Below are 22,964 nucleotides of genomic sequence, written 5' to 3'. Positions count from 1 at the left end.
GACACAGTGTCTCAGCAAAGCTGAAAGCCCCAGATGCTCTCAAGGAAAAAGCAGCCTGCAGTTGGCTATTCCGGGTCTCCCCCTGGTTGGGTGACCATTTCACCTGATGCTCTTCTGAAAAAGCACATTTAAAATGCAGCCCTTGCCACGTGCAGAGAGGCTGCAGGTGAGGCTAGCTTCGCTCCTGGGCTTCCCTCCCCGTGTCTAGGCCGACAGACTAGGAACTTTTCCCTTGAGATGCGGAGTCTCTTCCCCACCTCACCCTTGGGAAGGGGTGCAGATATCTCCCCACCCTCCAAGAAGGCATGCCTGAAATATGCCGTGTGTGTCCTGAGCACAGCCACTCACAGAGCCACTGCTCCGACCTCTGACCTCCTTACGTCATTGGCAGGGAGCCCAAGACCCAGGGGTCGTGGATGCTAAAGGCAACACAGAGGGTGAGCTCCGAGGGTTCAACTCCCAAGAAGGGTGAGATTCAAGCAGCCTAGAACCTCAGAACGGTGAAGGCCCTTAGGGGTGATAAAGTCAGCCCAACTCATTTTACAGATGGGGAAACCAAGGCTGAGAATGGGCGGGGCCTCCAGGGAGGTGTCTGGACTCTGGACCTGGTTCCCCAGGAGACCTGGCGCCGATGAGACACAGACACTTAGAGCACTGCACCTCTTGGGCCCCAGTTTGTGAGATAAAGCCTGCAAGGCACACACAGAATGAGATGGTTACGCAGCATGGTACTAGACTCACTCAGTTTGATAATCAGAAGTTTGCTGTTATTGTTAGCTGTTGTTGGGTTTTTTGTTTTGTTTTGTTTTGTTTGCAGTGGCTGTAATTCACCGCTTCTCAGAATCTGTGATCCCCCTTCCTCCCTTCCTGCAAGGAACCTGAACCTCCTAGTCATGTGGTTTGTTCAGGCCCCAGGTCGTTTGGAACAATCACATACTTCACCTGCTTTGACGCTGTTATGGATTCAAGAATGGGGCTGCAACATAAACCCATCCAATCAGAGCAAATCTCGGGACTTGGGTTGGGTGAGGTGGGGAAGACACCCTGTCTTTTCTCCTGTAGGTGAAGAAGGAAGCATGGAATCTGGTGCAGTTGGCAACCACCTGACCACCTTGAGGGAAGTCATTCTGTCGGCGAAGCTGCCCTCGAGAAAGAAGCACAAGTCTGGTGGCACTGTCAACTGCTGGAACAAACTGAGCCTGAAGCTCGCCTGATCTCTGGATTCTCCAGTTATATGGGTCCATAAATTCAAATTAATGCTTAAACTATTTTGGATATGTGCTACTTGCACCCTAATCCGTTGAAATGCTTTTCTGCGGTGAGGCAGTGCCAGAGCCTTCCAGCTAAATGAGGTAGTGTACAGTGAGATAGTGATAGTGAAAAGCATCTCATACAGCATTTAACACATAAAGGCGCTCCGTTGAAAATTCTTAGCTCTCCCTTCCTTCCATCCCTATTGTATTCAAAGCAATTTCAACTAGACCGTCAAAAGTCAGATTTCCAGACTGCTCACAGAAAAAAGGCTCTTTAGCCTGGACTGTTTGGGGCTTTTTCAAGTAATTGCAGGCCTTGGCAAATCTTAAGACGATGCCTTTATTCCTCCCTTGAGACAGAGTATGTGACACACAGACCCGCTTGGAATGCAGTGAGGCACTAGAACACTAGCTACAGGGTTGAATGTAAATCTGGGAACTGGTTATGTCCAGTTAAGATTTTCAGAGCTGCTTTCCCCCCATTCCGCTTGCTGCTTGGGACTCAGAAGCAAAGACAGGGAGTCCAGCTGAACGTCACTCCTTAGGCCAGCGGGCAGCTCTCCCCTCCAAAGTGCAACTCAGGGACCCAGGCCTCTCCCGCACTGCAGCTCTCACCTCCTGCAGCAGGGGTTCATGACCTGCACCCTTGGACCACGTGGAACCCAGGAGGTCCACAAACCAGGATGGGAAAATCATTCTGCCGCTATTTGCACTAACCTCTCGCTGAATCATAGATTTTGCCTCCGATGTGAATGCGGGCAGCAAACGATGGCAGCATAGCGGCACCAAGGAAACGTCTCCCCTGCAGAAATCAGATATTTTCATATCACATTTCCGTTGTTGTGGATACCTTGAAACTTTGTCTATCTTCATTCGAAATTACAGTCGACATCTTGTTATTGAAGGTATTTTTGTCAAGAAATGCATGCATTACTATATCACAGATGTTTACGGTTATTGCAATGCTCTTCTGTGACCCTAATATGCTGGTTGTTATTACTAGTATTATGTAATCATTATGTCCCCACATGTCAAATGTCCCTGTCATTCTCCCCAGGGAGACTGTGAACCCCTTGATGGAAAGGGCCGTGTCTGACCCATTTTTATTTCCTGCGTTGAGCACAGGGTGGAGAACCCAGTAGGAACCTAGCAAATATCGGGCCAAGTGAATAATGAGGATGTACAGTTACTTTATGACACTCTTGTCATAAGCAAGGTGAGAGGCCTTCTCAAGGGACATGCTGGGACATGCACTTAAACATGGACCACATCCAAAACCCTGCTTCCAAGAGAGGTTTGCCTGCTCGGTCACACTCGTTGAAAATCAGTCCCACAGAGGTTGGGGGTTGGGATTGACATGTATACACTAATATGTATAAAATGGATAACTAATAAGAACCTGCTGTATAAAAAAATAAATAAAATAAAATTCAAAAATTCAAAAAAAAAAAGGAAATCAGTCCCCCCCCACACGTGCACACATGTACACGCACACACTTACACACACATGTACACACATACACACATCAGCCAGAAGCTGCCTCCTGCCTTCTCTGACTGCCCCCTGCCTCCAAGGAGAATATTTATGATTTTTAATAAATTGGGACCACGGCTCATTAGGCTCCTCACCCACGCCCCCGAGGCCCCTGCAGGGCTGTGATGGTTGACTTTTCATATCTGAGCACAGTGAGGCCGCGCATGCCACACCGATGAACTCACAGGGGACCCGGCTCTGTCCCTGCCGCCCAGGGAGCGCTCCTCTTTCAAATCAGATTAAAAGAAAACAAGAGTGTGGCCCATCCCCAGTGCGAGGAGCACGGAATTGTGTACTTCACCGAAGGAGGAATGTGGCCCATTAATTACTATTTGTCGTCAATTAATTGCTATTTGAAATATGGCCCCAGCTGTGAGGAGAAGGGGGAGTGACAGTCGTGTGCTTATGAGCTGGTGTAATTCATCCCGGGGGCGGGCAGGGAGGCCCACGGAGGTTTGGGGCATTTTTGTCGGGAGAGGAAAGATCCAGCAGCACGTTTCCTGAACTCATGAGTAACAATGATAAGTGAGGGGCTTGGGCCATCAGGGGCCCAGGCCAATGTATCCCATGCAGTTTAGAGGTGGGTCTTGGAGCCGGCACGGTTTTCTGGGGCAGTAACTGAACATTCCTGGCCACTGACGCCAAGGGCGGGCTTGATATGGGGGGAGGTGTGGGGCAGCAAACTCCTTCCCTGTGGTGGGTTAAGGGACCTCACGGTCAAGAGACATTCACGGGCCAGCTGCTCATGCAGAGGAGGAAGGAGCGAGGTGGCAGGGGGGTGGGGGGCGTGATTTCACTCCCGTGGTTCCCCACCCCGACCCCGATCACCAGCCCAGGGGCCTGAGCAGTGACTTAGGTTGGTCAGTGAACTCAGGGCCAGCTGGTCCCAAAGCTTGGCCGTGGGGCTGAGTGTCCAGCAGTGCAGTTATTTCAACTGGTAAGACAAGAGTGTCCCTCTTTGGGGGGATTTTTTTTTTGGGGGGGGATTTTTGAGTGAAGGATAACAGAAACAGACGTAGGGTAAATGGCACAAATCTGAAGTTTGATAAACTTTGCAAAGCAGACGTGCCTGCGTAACCATGACCCAGCTTGAGAGCCAGACGCCCACCAGCCCTCAAGGCTGTCCTGTGTCCCCACCCAGGTGGTTCCCCCCACAGAGGAGCCCCCTGTTCTGGTCGCTCTCGCAGGAGAGGTTCTGGCTGTTTCTGAGCCTTTGACAGGGCTCCGACCGTTCCTCTCACTTAGCGTTAGGGCTGTGACGCCCGTCCGGCCCGCAGCGCGCAGCCCAGACTTTCTCACTGTGAAACGGCAGCACTTCTCAAAGCCTCTGGTCTCAGCACACTTTCACTTTCTTTATGTCTATGAATGTATACTGAAATTTAACAAAATGGAGAAATTTAGAAACATATTTATTAGCTTATTTGGAAAAGTAATAAACACACTACATGTTATTATAAATAACATGTTTTAATAAAAATGACTACATTTTCAAAACATGCAGTGAGTGGAGTGGCCTTGTTTTGCCTTTTTACAAATCTCTTTGTGTCTCACTCAACAGAGGAGAGCTGGGCTCTCACATCTGCCCCTTCATCCTGTCTGCTGCGATGTCACATCACTCAGGAGTTCTTCTGGAATTCTCCTCCAGATGCTCTCGCGATGGGAGTATGAAAGCAAATGGATCTTGGTGATGTTATGAAAATGCTCTCTCAGATCCCCTGAGAGAGTCTCGGGGACTCCCAGGGTCTGTGCACCCCACTCTGAGACCCTCTGCTGGACACTATTCCAGTGTGCGAATATTTCACAACATATTTTCCATCCTTGTGTTGATGGACATTTGCGCTGCTTCCAGTTTGGGGCCATTATGAATGAATCTGCTATGGACATTTCTGCGCATGTCTTTTGGTACACCCCCCCACCCACACACACACACGCAGTTTTGTTGAGCACATACGTAGGGGCAGGATTATTGCGTCCTAGGGTGGCTCATATTAGGTTCAGCAGCTCTTCCCAAACTGTTTTCCAAACTGGTTGTTCCAGGTGGTACCCACCCCGTCGACCCCGGGGAGCGTATGAGGGTGCCAGCTCATTTTTCTCCTCTTTTATTAAAAGTAATTGATCTTATCACAGAATAGTGATAGTCAATGCAGGGGAAGAAAACTTGTGAACAACGTATATATATATTTTTTTTAATAAATTTATTTTATTTATTTATTTATTTGGCTGTGTTGGGTCTTCGTTTCTGTGCAAGGGCTTTCTCTAGTTGCGGCGAGCAGGGGCCACCCTTCATCGCGGTGCGCGGGCCTCTCACTGTCGCGGCCTCTCTTGTTGCGGAGCACAGGCTCCAGACGAGCAGGCTCAGAAGTTGTGGCTCACGGGCCTAGTTGCTCCGCGGCATGTGGGATCTTCCCAGACCAGGGCTCGAACCCGTGTCCCTTGCATTGGCAGGCAGATTCTCAACCACTGCACCACCAAGGAAGCCCAACAACGTATATTTTTAAAACCTTCCATTTGGAAATAATTTTAGGTTTTCAGAGTTGCAAGATTAGTAAAGAGAGTTTCTGAATACAGTCCACCCACTAAAGGTAACTTCGCACCCGACCCGTGGACCTTGATCAAGATGGAGAAACCAACACAGCTACAGTACTAAGACACGACCTCACTGGGATCCCTGTTTCCCATGAAGGCCCTCTTCCTGCTCCAGGATCCCATCCAGGGGACCTCGTCACATCTAGTTGTCATGTCTCCTTAGGCTTCCCCGTCTGTGACAGTTTCCCAGACCTCCCTTCTTTTTTGTGACCATAATGCTCTGAAGAGTCCTGGTCAGATCTTTTGCAGAATGTCCCTTAAATTGGGTTTGTCTACTGTTTGCTCATGATTAGACTTGAGGATATGGATTTGGGGGAAGAATATCACAGAATGGATGTGTCCTTCTCATCCCACCTATCAGGAGGTGCATGCTGTCTGAATGGCTTATCATGGGTGATGATCACTTGATCACTTTGGGTGATGCCTGCAAGCTTCCTCCACTGAAAGTTCCCTGTTCTCCCCTCCCATACTCTATTTGGTTAGGAGAGAGTCACCAAGTCCAGTCCATATTTAAGCTGTACGTCTTGGAGGGCAGAGTATCAGATAATCTGTGGACATACGGCTACAACCGTTAACAGCAATCAATAAATCTTTTAGGGGAGACACTTCGAGGCTCTGCAGCTATTCTGCTTCTTTTAAAGTTCCACCTACTAACTTTAGCATCATCAGTGGATCTTGCCACAGCAGCTCTTCCTAATGGTGATTTCTTATTTCCCTCATTCCTTGTACATTTATTATTTGGAATTCTTTTGTAGGAAGGATTTGTCCCTTCTCTTCCATTTATTTATTTATTCAATCATCTATTTATATCAGGATGGGCTCATGGACATTTATTTTATTGTTTGGGTAATAACCCAATACTCTCATTATTTATTTTATTGTTCAAATTGTTCCATTTTGGCCACTGGAAGATCTTTTGGATTATTGACTTCTGTGTCCTCTTGACACTGCCCATCTTTTTTTCAAAAACACACACTTTCTTAATTTCTGGCACTACAAGATGCTCCAGACTCATCTTGTATTTTCCCAGCACAGCCTTCAAATCAGATCTTCAAGGAGCTTTGAACCAGGCTCCTTTTCAAACTTGTCTAAAGTTATACTGATCATTTACACGTGGAGAGTATTGTATAGGGTATTCTGATTTCCACAGGGTAAAAATGAAATGTTTTGCGTCATCAGTGGTTGAATGTGTGTTTTATGCTCTATCTTTATGATGTAATCAAGCAGCTGTTTTCCTGGTAACTTTCTTTCACAATTAAAATGCTTATTTATAAAGCAGGTAAGGATTGCTACATGGTGGGGCACCCTGTTGGTTGAGGATCTGTCACACTGGAGTCAGCAAGTGGCTGGTGGGGACGTGGGCGGCGGCAGCTGAGTGCACAGACATTTCAGGCTTCTCCGTGATTGGCGTGATGTGTGTTGACCAGGTCACTACACCAGTGTTCGGCCATTACTGCATCAGAAAGCAATGCAATCACCCAGGGTGACTGCGCTGGCAGACGGGACTCTCAAATATAAACCCCTAGGAATTCTACCCATTAAACGTTCTTCATACCATCCTCGACATGGGTGACGCACTGAGTGGGTAATTACACAACTTAGTGATGATGATTTAGACCCGTGACGCTACTCTAAACACATGTAAAAACATAGCTGGTGTTGAAAATGGTGCTGAGAATTCACGGCACGGCAGGGCCATGGCTCTTTTCTGCGGGAATGGAAGGCTTCTGATTTCACTCCTGGCCAGTGGTCATTGAGCTCCTGAAGCCATAATTTTGGTTTCCTCCTGAGCCCCCAAATGTCAATGCTCTTTGACACTTTTCCCTTGAAGTGAGCAGTGTGACCTGGGCATGTGGGCCACCTCTCCATTCGGGTAGGAGGTCGCAATCTGCACACACATCTGCTCTCCCTCCCAGAGAAAGGCGCTGACATCTGAGGGACAGAATGGCATTTCCATGTTGGTTGCTATGGTGTTTTTGGCAGGAAAGGGACTAGAAAGGGTCTCCCTCTGGGGAGGGTATCTATCTTCTGATATAATTAGCCCATGTGAATCTCACCTCCTGTGGTTCCCTGGCCCAGGAGCTGTGCATTTGTCAAAGGGCTGTGATGGGACCCCCCACCTTGCAAGGGCGACACGGGGTTGAGGAATTTGCATCACCAGGAGCCTGCCTTGGGGGCTCTTCGTTCCTGATTCATGACCTAAACTGCCCACGAGCCGCCTGCTCTGAGCAGCCTTATTCAACCGGAGCTGAAGCCATTGGAAACGAGAGCTTATGGAAACTCAAAAATCACCATCAAAATTTTCTTTCTTTCAAAGGCTGGATCTCAGTGAAAGCCTTTCAGTTATTTTAGTGAGTCCTATTGAAGAATAATTTGGGACAAAAGGGTCCGTCAAAGCACTTAAGGAAAATGCATATAGCAATGCAGAGTCTTCTAGGCAGAAAGGGTTCTTGTATTTTAGCTCCTCTCAAGCTAAAGTTGAAAAAAAAAAAAAGCTATTATTTATTCAGTGCTTTCCAAGTGCTGGCGTTCGGCTAAGCTCTTTATATATTTGAACCATATGAAACTGCCAGTTTTGTAAATCAAAACAGGTCGAAAGTCAACACTTTATACAGTTCAAACTAAGAGCTTGCCTCATTTCTTGCAAGTCTGTGAGACAGTTGGTAACATCCCCATTTTACGGACGAATAAAGCAGAGGCTCAGAGAGGTCAAGTAACTTGACTTCGGTCACATAATTAATAAAAATAGCAGAACCAGTATTTAAATCCATGTCTACATGACTCCAAAATTCACCCTTGAAATTACCATGATACAGTGCTCATATTGCACAGCTTAATTTTTGTGAAGTGCTCAGAACGGTTCTTGACACAAGGTAACTGCTACATAAGCAAGGCTCAGTAATAACAAATTACAAAAGCATTTTGTATTCATTCCATTAATTACAGCATTAGATGCTAGTCAGCTATTTTGCATAAAATCCTCCGTATATGCCTATGTTTGGGACTTGCCAAAAAATCTCCCAATCCCACAGTCTTGCCGTAAACCATCCACATGGCCCCAAACACCACCGCCTCATCCATCAGAGAACACTGTCCGCCAGATTCTTGCATGTAGAATTCGCCCACAGACCCTAGTCAGATTATAAATCTCCATTTTTCTGTCTGAAAACGTGGAAGCCATTACAGGGGCTGTGTTTTCTTTTTTCATTACAGGATTCTAGAAACTTAGAAATGGAAAGTTCCAGGGAGAGCATCTGGCCTATTAGAGCATCTTCCAGGAACAGAGGCTGGTGACAAAAGGCCTGGATGTTAATCCCATTTGTGCCCCAAACCAGCTGTGTGGCCTCAGGAGCACCTCCAACTTCTCTGGATCCGTCTATCTGTCTGTGACATGGGGGTTGGGCCAGATCTTTAACATTCCTCTTTAGACCCAAGGTTCTATATGATTATATGATCTCACCATGAGACAATGAATCCTTGTGAAATACCATGTTCCCATAGAGTAGGACCTCATGAGAGATAGTCATCGGTTTCTACTTAAAACTATTTTGTTGTCTACCCCCGATACCAAAACCAGACAAAGATACCACCAAAAAAGAAAATTACAAGCCAATATCTTTGATGAACATAGATGCAAAAATTCTCAACAAAATATTAGCAAACACATGAAAAAGCTCATACACTATGACCAAGTGGGATTCATCCCAAGTTCACAAGGATGGTTCAACATACGCAAATCAATGTGATGCGCCACATAAACAAAAGACAAAAAACACATGATCATCTCAACAGATGCAGAAAAAGCATTTGACAAAATTCAACATCCAATCATGATAAAAACTCTTACCAAAGTGGGTATAGAGGGACGATATCTCAATATAATAAAAGCTATTTATGACAAACTCACAGCCAACATAATACTCAATGGTGAAAAGCTGAAGGCTTTCCTGCTAAAATCTGGGACAAGCCAAGGATGCCCACTCTCACCTCTTCTATTCAACAGAGTATTGGAAGTCCTTGCTACAGCAATCGGACAAGAAAAAGAAATAGAAGGTATCCAAATTGGAAGGGAAGAGGTGAACGTGTCATTATATGCAGATGACATGATACTATTTATAGAAAACCCTAAAGACTCCACACAAAAGCTACCGGAACTGATAAATGAATTTAGCAAGGTAGCAGATACAAGATTAACACACACAAATTGTTGTGTATTTGCACGTGTTCTGAATGGCTAACACATGCACCCGGAACAAAATTTACAAGGTACAAAAGGGTTTTCAGTGAAAAACGACTCCCCTGCCACCACTGTCTCTGGCCACCCAGCCTCCCCTGGAGGAGACGCATGCAGCCATCACTCCCTCGAGGGTCCTTCCAGAGGGGGTCCCTGCACGGGAAAGCAAATGCCCTCAACGTACAGGGTGCAGTCAGCCCACCTCACGTCCACCCAGCCATCTGCATCTCACCCGACCCCCGGGCAGCTCCTGCCTGTGTTGAGACAGACATCTCTGCTGTCGTCTCTGTGTCTCTCTTTGCTTTGGAAACTGAGTCCAGTTTCCTCGGACCCAGACCTGATGGACCTCCGTGCATCCAGAGGAGAAGCAGCTGGGAGAAAAGGCCAAGTTCAGGTAGGGTGTGGAAACGGCGAATGCAGTTCACTCCCTTCAAGAGAGAACCCACCAGGAAGGGCGGGGAGCATCTTTTCTGCAGCATTTTTTTATTGCGTGTTCATCTAAACCAAGTACAAGTGATTCCGTTTGGACTGGGAACCCGGAAAAGCATTAACGCTTCCAATGTCTCCCACGAATCCATGACTGGAGGCATTAATGCAACAAGCTTTGCACGTGGAGTAGATGGGAATTTCCTCACCACAGCCCACATGCCCTCTGGGGTTTGGTCCTGTCCATCTCCACGGCCTGACCCTAAAGCAGCCCTGCCCTGGCCTCAGGGCCCTTTTTTCTGCTTCTCCACCACTAGAACCTTTCCAGCTGGGGTTTTCGGAATATGCCGATCAGTCACGCACTCACTCTTCCCGTGGCGATTCACAAAAGCGGCTCGTTTCCACCATCCAGCCACCACTCCAATGTCACCACCTCAGAGACGACACCCCGGCCCCTGGGCCTAAACTAGCTAGTGCAACCGAGGAACTGAATTTTCATTGGTTTGATTTTAATGTATGTACATTTAAATGGCCATACATGGCTAGTAGCTACCATGGCTACCACACTGGACCCATTAAGCCAAACCAGGATGACAGTGTAATGGCTCAAAGCTCAGACTCTGGAGCCAGAAGACCTGGGTTCCAACCCCAGCTGTGTCCAAGAGCAGATTCCCTGACTGCCCGGTGCCTCGGTTTCCTCATCCTTTACATGGGGGATACAGCAGTGCCAATATCATAGGGGTTTTTAAGGATCAAGTCAGCTGGTGTACATAAAGCACACTGCAGAGGGCCTGGCATGCTGTGGGCTTTGGGTAAATATCAGCCTTTATTTTGAATTACGTTGGAGAGATGGTGGCCGTGACTCCACCGTGGAGCTGTTTATTTCTAATTGGATGCTTCAAGACCTCAATGACCAAAATAAGAGTGGATTTAGGTGGGATGAAGGGTCAGCGAGAGAAGGTATTCTGGGGTTAACACAACGCTGACAGCTAACGACAGTGGGGGCTCCAAGGGCTCAGGGTGCCGTCTGTTTAGTGTACCACCTGCGCCTGAGCACCGTGGTCGCGGGCCTGGTTGGGGTCTCTGACAAGATGGGTATCTTAGGAGCAGGAGGCTCGGCCTACAGGGGCAAATCCACCTCCTCTGACACACCAGGAAAGACTTCCGGGGGAGGAGGGGCTCATCCAGTGCAAGATCTCATGAGTTGGTCCAGAGAGCAGGTTCACCTGGGATGTCAGGACCCAAAGGGAGCAGCGTGGTTTACCCCTGGAGAAGGGGTGTGTCCGCCACAGCCCTGCCACCTCTCCAAGCCCCTTCGCCCCAAATGGGACATCAGGTCCTCCCACCTGCCGTGGCCCCTGCCTCACCTCCTTCCTTCTGGTGGCGGGGATGATGCAGCCTAGGTCTGGAAGCAGCAGATTCCCCAGAAATGGCCTCACATTTTCCCTTTCCAGGCCAAGCAGAGGAGAAGGATGCTCTGAGTCACGGCTCTGCCTGCCCCTGACCAGGCTGGCCAGAGGCCCTCCCTTGTGTGAAGAGCCAAGAGGGCAGCCTCAGACGTTCCTGCCACATCACCGGCCCCCGTGTCTGTCCTGCGTCTGCAATTGCTAGAGGCTCCCAGCTGGTGAGGGCTCAGTCTGCATTTCCCCACTCATTCCTTGGGGCAGCTCCTTGCTCCAGAGCTGCCCACGGCCCCAGCCTCCACGAGCGCCGTCCCTGCCCTTCTCCGCATGTAGTGCATGCGTGTCCAGCCGTGAACGTGTAAGGGAGCCCTGCTGCGTTTGAACTCTACGAAGCACCATCTTAGTGGCTGTGTATTGGTGACTTGCTTCCTTTGCTTGCCACCGTGTTCACGAGTTCATCTGCAGTCATTCACCGTCATTCTTATAAGATGGCACCACCGTCACCCACTGGTGTGATTGTTCTTACATATTTGTGTTGTTTCCAGCTGGGGCACCTGATGATCATGCTGCCATGGACTGTCTTGTGCACCTGGATCCGGGTTTCTCCAGGGGATACACCCGGAATGAAATGTACACAGCTTCCACTTTCCAGATGATTCTAAACTACTTCTCCAAGAGGCATCCTGGTGTGTGTGTGTTTTCCATCTGCGATCAGCCTCCATGTAACGTCTACCCATTGGTTCAAATTGTGTCCTCTGAGATCCAGAAGGGCCCTGCTCCTTCCTGCCCTCCTTCCCTCAGATAGCAGACTTCCCAGTGCGTAACAGATGCTCAGAAAAACACTGTGGAATGAACGAGTGCATGAGTTCAACTGGAAAGTGGTGTGTCCACCCTCCTTTTGTATTTGATGGTCAAATTCTTTTGACCAGGGCGATGCTCGCCTATAAGGCATCTTTGTGCGAATTACGTAGGGGCACCCCCTCTAGGTGGGAAAATGGCAAAAAGTCACCGCTCTGCTAGAAGCAGTCCCCGCGGTTCATGGCATGGCCAGCCGGACCCAAGCTGGCTCCAGCCCCCTTGGCCTGGTGCTTTGGTGAAACACACAACAGGGCACAGCCCGCAGGGAAGGGCAGCCCCGCGTTCACCTGCCTCCCCGTGGTATCCACACTTGTCCCCGCTAATCAGTGTTCCTCCTAAATGGCTACTCCCAGAAGGTCACATAATTCCCCCAATCTTTCTAGTTCCCAAGAAAGCAAATTTTCTAAACCATGAAGACAGGGACGCGGAATTGAAAAATATTACAAAACTTCTGTTTATCCGTGAACTTGAGGGAAATGACAGCCATGGATGAATCCAGCCAGGGACGTCCCCAACCCCATTTTTAAGGCTGAGCCTGATTCTAAACGCTGGAATCCCCTCTGGCTTCTGTTCTGGAGTCTCAGGCTGGTTGCCCAGGCAGGCGGCACAGTGACACACAGAGACATCGTCACACCACGGCCCCCACTGCGTGAGGGTGCCGGTAATTTCAGTGCACGATTTCCAGAAAAGAACTTGACTCAGACCCAGTGGTTTGGAATGAACCTGCTCAGTTCACCCAACTTGGGAGCAAATCAGATTCCACATTCGGGGGCACTGTCTGTGCTGGAGACGCCGTGGCAAGTCGATGAGCAGGAGTGGAACTTCTTAGTAAACAAAGGACAGCGCTGGGCAGCCCCAATCCTGCCAGTGTTCTCTAAAATGGCGTTTTATTGCTACATAATGCAATTTCATGACAAATCCTGGGCTGCCCTCCCACGCCTCTTATTAAGTTATTTCTTTTTATTTTGCTGGTTTTATTGATGATGTCATGACATGGCCCATCAACCTTTAATTAAAACCATGGCCGCAATGTTAGGCTTCCTTTAAACCGTGAAAGCCAGGGCTTTGGAGAGGTCCCTGTGGAGAGTCCTGACACTCGGGAGCAAACAGTCACTGTGGATTTCAGGAGGCACCAAGAGGTTCCCAGAGGGGCTGGGCTGTGGAGGGACTGCTGGGTGTTATGGGCTGAATTGTGTCCCCCAGAGGAGATACGTTCAAGTCCTGATGCCAGGCACTTCAGAATGTGACCTTCCTTGGAAATCGTCATCACAGATGTAATCAGAGATGAGGTCAAGATGGAGTAGGGCAGACCCTAACTGAACACGGCTGGGGTCCTTACGAGAAGACAAAGGCACAGAGGGTCAAGGAAGGACCCCTACAGGTTGCAGAGGGCGCACGGCCTGCCGACACCTTGATTCCAGACTTCCACGACAACCAGACAATAGTCTGCTGTTTTAAGACACCCAGTCTGTGGTTCTTTGTTATGGGGCCCCCGCAAACAATACACAGGGTTTGCTTGGATCTCACTGGGTTCCACCGTGCCAGACCAGAGACGGCAGGCGTGCGGCAAATCCCATGTTCCCTCCATCTGAACCCCAAGCCGGTCTTCCCCAGTGGCATTCCTGCCCCGGCATTCAAAGGTATCCTGTGCATGGCTCTGCTCTGCGGGTGGCTGGGTCAGACCCAGCCCTGGACACAGTTCTGATCTGAAACCTCAGCATTTGGGGGAAATCAACACACCCAGCTAATTAATGCTAGGAAGGCGGCTAGGGAGGCTCTGAGAATTCCCTGGGTGTGACCTCGTCTGGGCTCCCTAAAAGGGCTTTGGAAAACCGGGACGGCTCCAACATGACGGCTCACTTTCCCTTTATGCAGCACAAAGTTTAGGACCCCAACGTCGGGACCCCTGGACCTGGGCGAGTGTTTTTACTGAATCCTGGGGGGAGCCTTGGTCTCTCTTTTCAGGAGAAGAAATGGCTGGGCCCGAGGTCACACCGGGATGTCCGCACGGCCATGACAAGGATGCTGGTTGGCTGGGGTTACAGAGGTGGTGTGTGTGTGCATGGGGGGCTGTGAGTACGTGTGTGTGTGCTTGTGAGACAGGCATGTATAATTATGCCCCACGAGGAAGGTGAGAGAGCCGCACTCTTGTTCTCTCTCTGAGGTTATCAATGGTCATTTTTCATTTAAAAAATTTCTTCTCACTGAATAGCTTCTGTTTCTTTCCCATTGCTGTTTGTGTTGCTGTGGTAAAATACACAAAACAAATTTGCCTTTTGACCATTTAAAGGTGTACAGTTCAGTGGCGTTAAGTACATTCACAACTGTGAGTGCCCATCACCTTGGTCCAGTACCCAAGCAATTTCATCACCTGAAAAGACCCTGTGCTCGTCGGCTGTCACTGCCCACCCCCAGCCCTGACACCCACACTTCTGCTCCTCCTGGTGCCACGGCACACGTCCCTAGGCTGAGAGACCCGGGGGGGAGACCTAAGGGGAGAAGGTGTCCCTCCTTTATTATTTTTTTAAATTTATTTATTTATTTATTTTTGGCTGCGTCGGGTCTTTGTTGCTGCGCACGGGCTTTCTCTAGTGGCGGCGAGCGGGGGCTACTCTTCGTTGCGGTGCGTGGGCTTCTCATTGCAGTGGCTTCTCTTGTCGTGGAGCACGGATGGGCTCTAGGCGCGTGGGCTTCAGTAGTTGTGGCATGCGGGCTCAGTAGCTGTGGCTCACGGGCTCAGTAGCTGTGGCTCACGGGCTCTAGAGCGCAGGCTCAATAGTTGTGGCGCATGGGCTTAGTTGCTCCGGCAGCACGTGGGATCTCCCCGGACCAGGGCTTGAACCCGTGTCCCCTGCATTGGCAGGCGGATTCTTAACCACTGTGCCGCCAGGGAAGCCCTGAAGGTGTCTCTCTTCCTTGTCATTCTCCACTGTGGCTCATTGTGTAAGTGGCCAAACTTATCTGATTAGGCAAATTAGGGCCAGGTACACACCACAGGGTCCAGCACCTGCCTGGACCCAGGGCCGTGTTCTCTGTACGAAGTCATGCTTCAGATGCTTAATCCAGCTCAGACGTCAGGGCAGTCCGGGGTGAGGGGTGTGCTGAACTCACCCTGGCCCACCACATGCTCACAGTGTCAGAGGTCAGAGGGCACGGTGTGGGATTTAAACCAATCACCAGCTCGCAATTCTACGGACAATTATCCATGACGCATGTTAAAAGGCCAGCGAGGACCGAACCCAGTCACCACACATGTCCTCCTGTAAGGGCTCATTTCTTACAAATGCACAAACAAATAAACTAAAAAGCCTGTCTCAAGATTTGGGTAAAATTATGACTTTGCTTAGTGATACAGATGCAGTAAGAACAGCTTTCAAGGGTACGGGGATGCCTGGTGATTTAAAATAAACGGAGCTGGGTTAGGGAAGAAAGAAAATAGGATGTTTCAAACACCAAAACCCCCCAAATTCTCATCCCAGGAAGTCAGTGACCCCATGGATGGGCAGTTGGAATAAAGGGTCACTTGGAATGAGAACCTGAGACCGTCTCTATTACAAAGAAAGCAGAGGCGTAAGGGAATACCAATTGGTAACAATTAGAGCCGGATCAGATAGGTGGGGGAAAGTTCAGATCCCCTCTGGGGTATATTTATGTATCCTCTCTAGAGCGCAAGGCTCGTTAACCTGTGACTGGCTATCGGCTTCCTCCATCGGTGACCTGATCCAGTCCCCCTGCAAGGAATTTCAACTGTGGATGACTTTCCTCCACATGAGTTGTGAACACGTCACAGAGGACAAGTTTCCCCAACTGTGTGAAGCACTGCAGATCCAATGGCCTACGGGGTCCAGGCAGGTAGTGTGGCCTAGGGAGGCGGATGGGGGCAGGCAATAAGGAAGAGGGGGGACTTGGCAAACTGAGAGCGCAGGGCTTGCCCAAAGTGGACGCCACAGCTGGGCTCCGGGCTCTCATTTCCAGAGGGGAACACTGGCCTGCTGTGGCCAGATCTTCGGAGTTTATCAAGAGCATCAGGCTGTGTGGATTTACACATGAGATGTCCTCATTTTTAAAACATCGAGGGCCAACAAAATATTCCTGCAGCAGTGGAAGGCTCCTGGACTAAAGTCACAGGAAATGACAGTGACTTCTCTGAATGCATTGACCAAAACCTTCTTCTCCCGTAAAGGGGTGGCCTTTGGTGCTGGGCAAACTACAGGTCTGCCCACTGCCTTCTGGCTGGGCCAGGGAGCATCCCACCCCAGACCTTTGCCCAATCTGTGCCTCGTGCCAGGAGGCCCTTCTTGCCCCTCTCTAAGCGCAAGTGGAGATGAAGCCACGAGGTGAGATTTTCTTTATGATTTGCGAGGAGTCTGCCCATGACTTGACCGTGTAGATGGTCTCCAGTTCCCCACTTGGCTGGTCCACACACCCTAGACCTTGGAGTTCCAGTACTTAGTCCCGTCTCCAAGGCAGCTTTATTCATTCACTTACAAGAACTGACCAGATGCCTTGATGGTCTGGACACTGGGCTCTTTGGTGGCATTGATCTAAAGCTCAGCCACCAGTTCACCTGGCGAAGAAGCTGACACAGGTCTGATGCACGAATGGTGGATCCATTCGAATCTCTGGCAGGGTCTCAGCCCCTGTGTATTTATAAAGCTCCCACTGAGATCGATGTTCGTTTAAGCCTGAGCGCTTCCATGAAATCTTCTTATCCAACGAGCATCTCTCCCTCAAAATGTCCCAAACTTGTTTCTGTTCATTTGATACGTGGGACCACAAAAAAAAAAAAAAAGAGTACATTAGAGATGACCCCGTAAGGTCAGGGACCACATTTCAGCACCTCCGATAGCACGTTGTTCAAGAAAGGGCTGTGACGACGGATGTCTCCACTTTCAAAATGACCAGGTTTATCAGCGTGAAGCTCTCGTTAGGAGAAAATCATCAGTTACCTGGGTTAATAAGCTAACGGCATGTCCCTCTAGAGAGGCTCAAACTTGAAACTCACATGAATTTAAAAGACGCAGAACTATGGTGGGGTCCGATCGCCCTGGAATACGGAGCAGAGCTCACCAGAGCCGTCACCTCTGCCCTGGGATGGAAACATGTCCCACTAGGTTCAGCTCTAGCAACTTCTTGCTGTGCAGCGGGTGTGATACAATTCACATGAGCAAACAAAGCAGCCCAAGTAACAGGACCGGCCTCGGCCTCAGCGTTCAGATGTTAATCCACCTAAGCCCCTGCGGTTGATAACCATGACATTCTGGAAACCAGACACCGGGGCTCATTACAGAGCAGTGGCTTGTGCCCTGAACTCTCCCCAGTCCCTGGGTTCAAATCCCAGAGGCCGACTTTAGTTCTAGATTTTTTTTTTTTCTCTTTTCGGTGGGACACAGTGTAACCTCCACTTCGCCTGAAACTCTTGGGCCAGGGTCACCTTTCAGCAAAATAGAGGCACCCTGCACATGGTCAGTGTTTATTTTTCAGTTGTCATCCCCAGTTTACCTTGCAGAACTTGATCTTTAAGTGAGTAACAAATAGCTACTGAAATCTGCCCAGGACTTTTTTGTTTTGCAGGCAGAACAGCCAGTAAACCAATCCTGGTAGGAAAGAGTGGGGTGTCCACTGCAGAGCAACAAGCTTTTGAAAGACAAATCACACACCTCCTTGGGCACATAACATGAAAACAAATGACCCCAGAACAATAACATGCCGTCTTTTTGGCTGTGGGAGTAATGTGTCTATGTGGATGGTTTTGCAGGAGCCCCTCACAGTTACTTTGCATAAAGCGAATCTGGTTGGTCTCCTTGGCCTTATCTTTTCCCTGCCAACTTCAAAAGCTGGAGCGAGCCCTGTCCCACAGGGTAAAGTTTCCAGGGTGACAGATGCGAAGAGCAAATCGACTTGAGGTCAAAGGCAAAAAGAAAACAGTCTCTCATCTGATTAATGGTTTGAATTTAATTAGTGGGGAAAAGCGCAAATCAGACAGTTTGTGACTTGGTCAAGCCCCAGGTCCCTTCTTGCAAAATTGCAAAACAGAAAAAGGGTCAGTTGGGCTGAAGGCTGACCTTTCCGAGATGCCTGCCGCTTCGCGCTGGTTTAATACGAGTTAAGTGCAAGTGGGCGGGTTGGTGACGTTCCAAGCCAACGGTGAAAAGGTGGTTTCCAAGGTTGTAAATGTTAAGGTTTTGGCAAATGAAATAAAATTTTGAAAACATGGCAGCAGCACCATCCCATGTTCTAACCTACCACCCTGTGAAATGTGAGGGGCTTGGTTTTCGAGTTTCTAAGAAGTCTGGATTTAGAGCCATAAAGGATTACAGCAGGTAGGGAGGGTGCCTTTCCAGGATTAAGTTCAGTTATTTGGAATAACCCTTGCATTTGCTTATGCGATCATTCCACAAGTATCTGTTGCTACTGGTGCCGGCAGCGGGCTGGGTGCCAGGGATAGGGATTTAGACAGGGTCCTCCTGAGAAGGAACTGGGGGCCAAGGAGCCAAGGGACTCAGCTAAGACCACACAGCAAGCCCGGGCGGCGTCTCCAGGGTCCAGCCACCGCCCTCACTATCATACAGAGGTCTCCAGTGGCACCCCACTTACAAAAACCAAAGAAGTCTGCACTCCTAGGAAGGGGAAATGGGCGAACGCATAATCGTATTTAAAAAGAGCTGTATTTCGGGCTTCCCTGGTGGCGCAGTGGTTGAGAGTCTGCCTGCCAATGCAGGGGACACGGGTTCGAGCCCTGGTCTGGGAGGATCCCACATGCCGCGGAGCGACTAGGCCCGTGAGCCACAATTACTGAGCCTGCGCGTCTGGAGCCTGTGCTCCGCAACAAGAGAGGCCGCGACAGTGAGAGGCCCGCGCATCGCGATGAAGAGTGGCCCCCGCTTGCCACAACTGGAGAAAGCCCTCGCACAGAAACGAAGACCCAACACAGCCATAAATAAATAAAAATAAATAAATTAAAAAAAAAAAGAGCTGTATTTCAGAGTTGCTTCTACCCTGGATGCACCTTAGAATTAACCTGGAGATCATTACAGAAAGTAGAAGGAAAGAGACTCCAACCCCTCCCAGACCGGCCCAGCCAGGATGGCTTAGAGGGGGCACTTGGGCACCAGGCCCTCTCAGAGCTCCCAGGGAGCCTGGGTGAAGAGGCCATCCATGGCTCAGGGAGCTTCAACACAGGGCTGCTCTGGGTGAAGGCCAAGCTAGTCCATCACCATGGTCTCCGGGTACCACGTTCAGCAGCCTCCCCCCTGGTGGAGAGCATGGAATCTCTTGTTGTCCAGGTCTGCAAGTAGAGCCCTGAGTCACCCCACACCCCCGACCCTCTGCACCACCCCCAGTCCTGTCCATCCCGACCTCCTAATCCTGTCTCCACTCTCTCCACCCCCTCTTCCCCCAGCTCCCCACCCCAAAGCCTGACCTGGGCTTCCAGGCTTGAGTGAGAATGATGTTTTGCTATTCTTCCAAGATCAGTCTCATTATTGTATTTCCACTTGTCTTACGTCTTACTGATCCCAACGTCCCCTTGGGTCCCTCCGGTTTGGGTTTCCATTTCCTAATTATTTTAAATCCTAGGACTTCTCCTCCATACTGAAATGGATAGCACAGAGGCATAACAGCTCCAGCTTGGGGATTCCATGTCTGATGCTGGAGAAACAGAGTCCTTCATCCTTATCCTTGTGAATTATTCACAGAGGGACCAGCGCCTTCCTGTGCACTCTAGATGAGCTTCTGTAGACACACTTCCCATCCTTAATCATGTCTTCAAACAAAAAGGAGTAGCAAAAGGCTCAAAAAATCCTCAATAAAGATCTGATTAGTGAATGAATGAAGGAATGAATGAATTGCAGAGAGCCCAGATTCTTAGGGCAGATGGACCTGGGTTTGAATCCTGGTTAAGCCACTTATTAACCGGTGACCTAAGGCAAGTTACTTAATAGCTCTGAGCCTCAGATAAGGAAGCACAACCTCAGAGGGTGGTAGTGAAGATTAAATTAGAGAATCTTTGTGAAGACCCAGCAGAGTGTCTGGCACGAAAGAAACAACTAATTAGATGAGCTGAGAACAACAGCAAGGAATAATGTTGTACAATCATTCGGAGGTGAAGATGCCAAGCAGTGTTTGTTCAACTGTCGAGTTAAACCAAGCTTTTCTATTTTTTAAAAAAGTTGGAAGACCGTCCCTACCCTGGCCCTGTTTCTGGAGAGAAACTTGCTTTCCAAGAACTGAGAGTAGCTCCATGGTTTGGTATGAACATGGTTTAAATAATAATACTGTCATCTTTATGCCTTAAAAGGATCATATTTCACATACGGTTCTACAACTTCCTTTTTTCATTAACTATACATATCATTCACGATATATTATTCACAGCACATCAATTTACAAAGATATCTCATTTTTAGATGTTTCCATAATACTTCACCACATGAACATTCCATAATGCTCTTGCCTCACCCCCTATTAATGCACTTCGGAGTACTGCTAATTTTTTATAATTCGAAGTTTGATGTATATCCTTGGACATAGACCTTCATACTCTTTTTTAAGGGGTCAGTTGCTGGGAATGGAATTTCTAGATAAATTTGATAAATGGATAAATAACAATTTGATACAAAGGGCCTAACTGGCTTCTCCAAGATGCATACCAGCCATGTTTGAGAGGACTTTCTTCCTGGCATTCTGACCAACTTGGAACATTTTGGCTTTTTTAAAATCTTGGACAATCTGGCAGACAAAAATAAGGTCTCGTTTTAAAATGTGTGCCTGTATTTGATTGCTAATAACGTTGGGCATATTTTACATGTAAATTAGCCAAAAACAACATACGGTACTTTTGAGAAATGTCTGTTAATGCCCTGTCCTTTGCCCATTTTTCTATTTTAGTTGTTTATATGTTTCATACTGATACATAGATGTTATTTTATAATATGAATCTTAATCATATGTCTGCCATATGTATTGCAAATTTCCAGGTAATTGTCTACCTTTCAATCTTTTATTACAAATTTCTGTAAACCATATTGTATATCATTCTGTCTTATTTCACACAAACCACTGAACATAATTTAACTTCTTATTGGTAACCATAACCTGGCCCTTCTTCAAGTGCTCCTCAAGTCTGTACAACTGTTTGCCCTCTCATTAAATGGCCTCAAATTGCCATACTCACGAGCACTTTTCTCTATTTTGTTATTTTGGTTTCCCCCTTAGTGATCCACTATCCACATGTATTCCTTGTTATTAATGTATTAAAAATTATAATATTCTCCCCCAATTTCCTTAATGAATTTTTCTCTAGCGGCTACAGCTGGGGAATCAGACAACCAAGTCTGTAAGAACTAAAACTGTGTCTGAAGTAGGAGTCATTAGGTCATACATGAGAACACTAGGTGCTCTCCTACCAATAAAATGCATGAACTCTACAGCATCACTTCAGAGTTCTCAGAGTCATTTTGTATTTTCTTGCTCATTCTTGGTTCTTTTCCAGCTAGTTAAGAGTGCCTGATATTTGAAACCCCAGTTAAGTGAGGTGCTCCTATATGCCAGAGACCCTTAAACAGAAACCAGTGACAGTGCCATCCTTGTTGACTGATCGACTCTCGGACCCAAGATTTAACCCAGTCCACCTTCTCCCTCCCCAGGGTTTGAAACTTTTCAACAACATCCTCAACCAAGTGGTCCTCTAAACTTTCTGAACGATTCCCATGGTGCACAGACAGACCAATTATTTAATCAGCGTCTTCCATTTTGGACAGCTCTCATCATTCCAAGCAGTATCGACATATGGAAACTAATTCCCCAGAACTTGCATCCCATAGTCCGACATCTGCTTTCTTTCTGGTTGGCCTAACTCCTCTACCATGTATCTTTTTCACAATAAGACCAATGGTTGCTCTGTGATCTGCACAGATCTCCCTGGGTGGGCCTGAACCCCCGCATCAAAACCAACCTTTTCCTTCCCTGGGATAAACACCGGGCTTTCCAAGTCCCGCGGGGGGGGTGTGGAGTCACACAAATGGAGCTGCTCTGAGCTCAGAGATGGCGCCAGAGCCGAAGAGTGCCAACGCAGATGAGGTCAGCGCTATTCCAATCCACTTAGCCTCCCCCAAACACTGCGAGAAGCCTGCCCACCAGGCAAGTTGCATATTAAATGTCAGCCGAGAAGGGTTCTAAATCAAGGCAAGTTAGGTATTTAAGCTTCCTAAATCCTGGCTGCTGCTTTGGATGCTGGCAATTGGCTCTCGTTTCCTTCAGAGGGCTTCTGATTGTTTCGGCAGCGTCTTTGACTGCGTCTCCAACACCAGTTCTTCCCCCACGGATCCCCCAAAAGGAAAGAAATATGCACAAAGCAGGTAGTTGTTTCTGTTCAACGATCTGGTCGCTCAGAAATGAGAACCTGGGCCTGTAAGCCCAGATGTTCCCCTTGAGGCACAGCACCTGCCCCAGCCGCCATGGGGGTGCCCCTGGAGGTGGGCCCTTGATGGCCCAGGAGGCAAAGGGGCTGGCCCACGTAATGCTCTGGCAAAGGGCAGCTCAGCGCAGGGGTACTGAGCCTCAACCCTGCGCGGGATAGAGGAGGATGAAGACCACATCACTGAAGAGTTCATTTGATTGGCCAAACCCAAGGACCACCCTTCCTATAGGTCAGAAAAATAAAGTGCTAA

The 22,964-nt window shown here is 48.5% G+C and overlaps 1 protein-coding gene across 3 annotated transcripts in view; it reads right to left on the bottom strand.

Annotated features, from left to right (window-relative positions):
- The window catches only part of LOC309616381 (uncharacterized protein C16orf95 homolog), a 515,949-nt gene that overhangs the window by 117,087 nt on the left and 375,898 nt on the right, over positions 1-22,964 (bottom strand). For all 3 annotated transcript variants that reach the window (XM_082366941.1, XM_082366942.1, XM_082366943.1), the window contains exon 16: positions 1,971-2,055. The gene's annotated coding sequence lies outside the window, so the exon portion shown is untranslated. The remainder of the gene's footprint in view (positions 1-1,970; positions 2,056-22,964) is intronic.

This window comes from Balaenoptera borealis (assembly GCF_965194805.1).
Source record: "Balaenoptera borealis genome assembly, chromosome: 19".
Lineage (NCBI taxonomy): Eukaryota > Metazoa > Chordata > Mammalia > Artiodactyla > Balaenopteridae > Balaenoptera > Balaenoptera borealis.
Note: the sequence above shows the minus strand (reverse complement) of the source record. Positions and strands in the feature narration are given on the sequence as shown.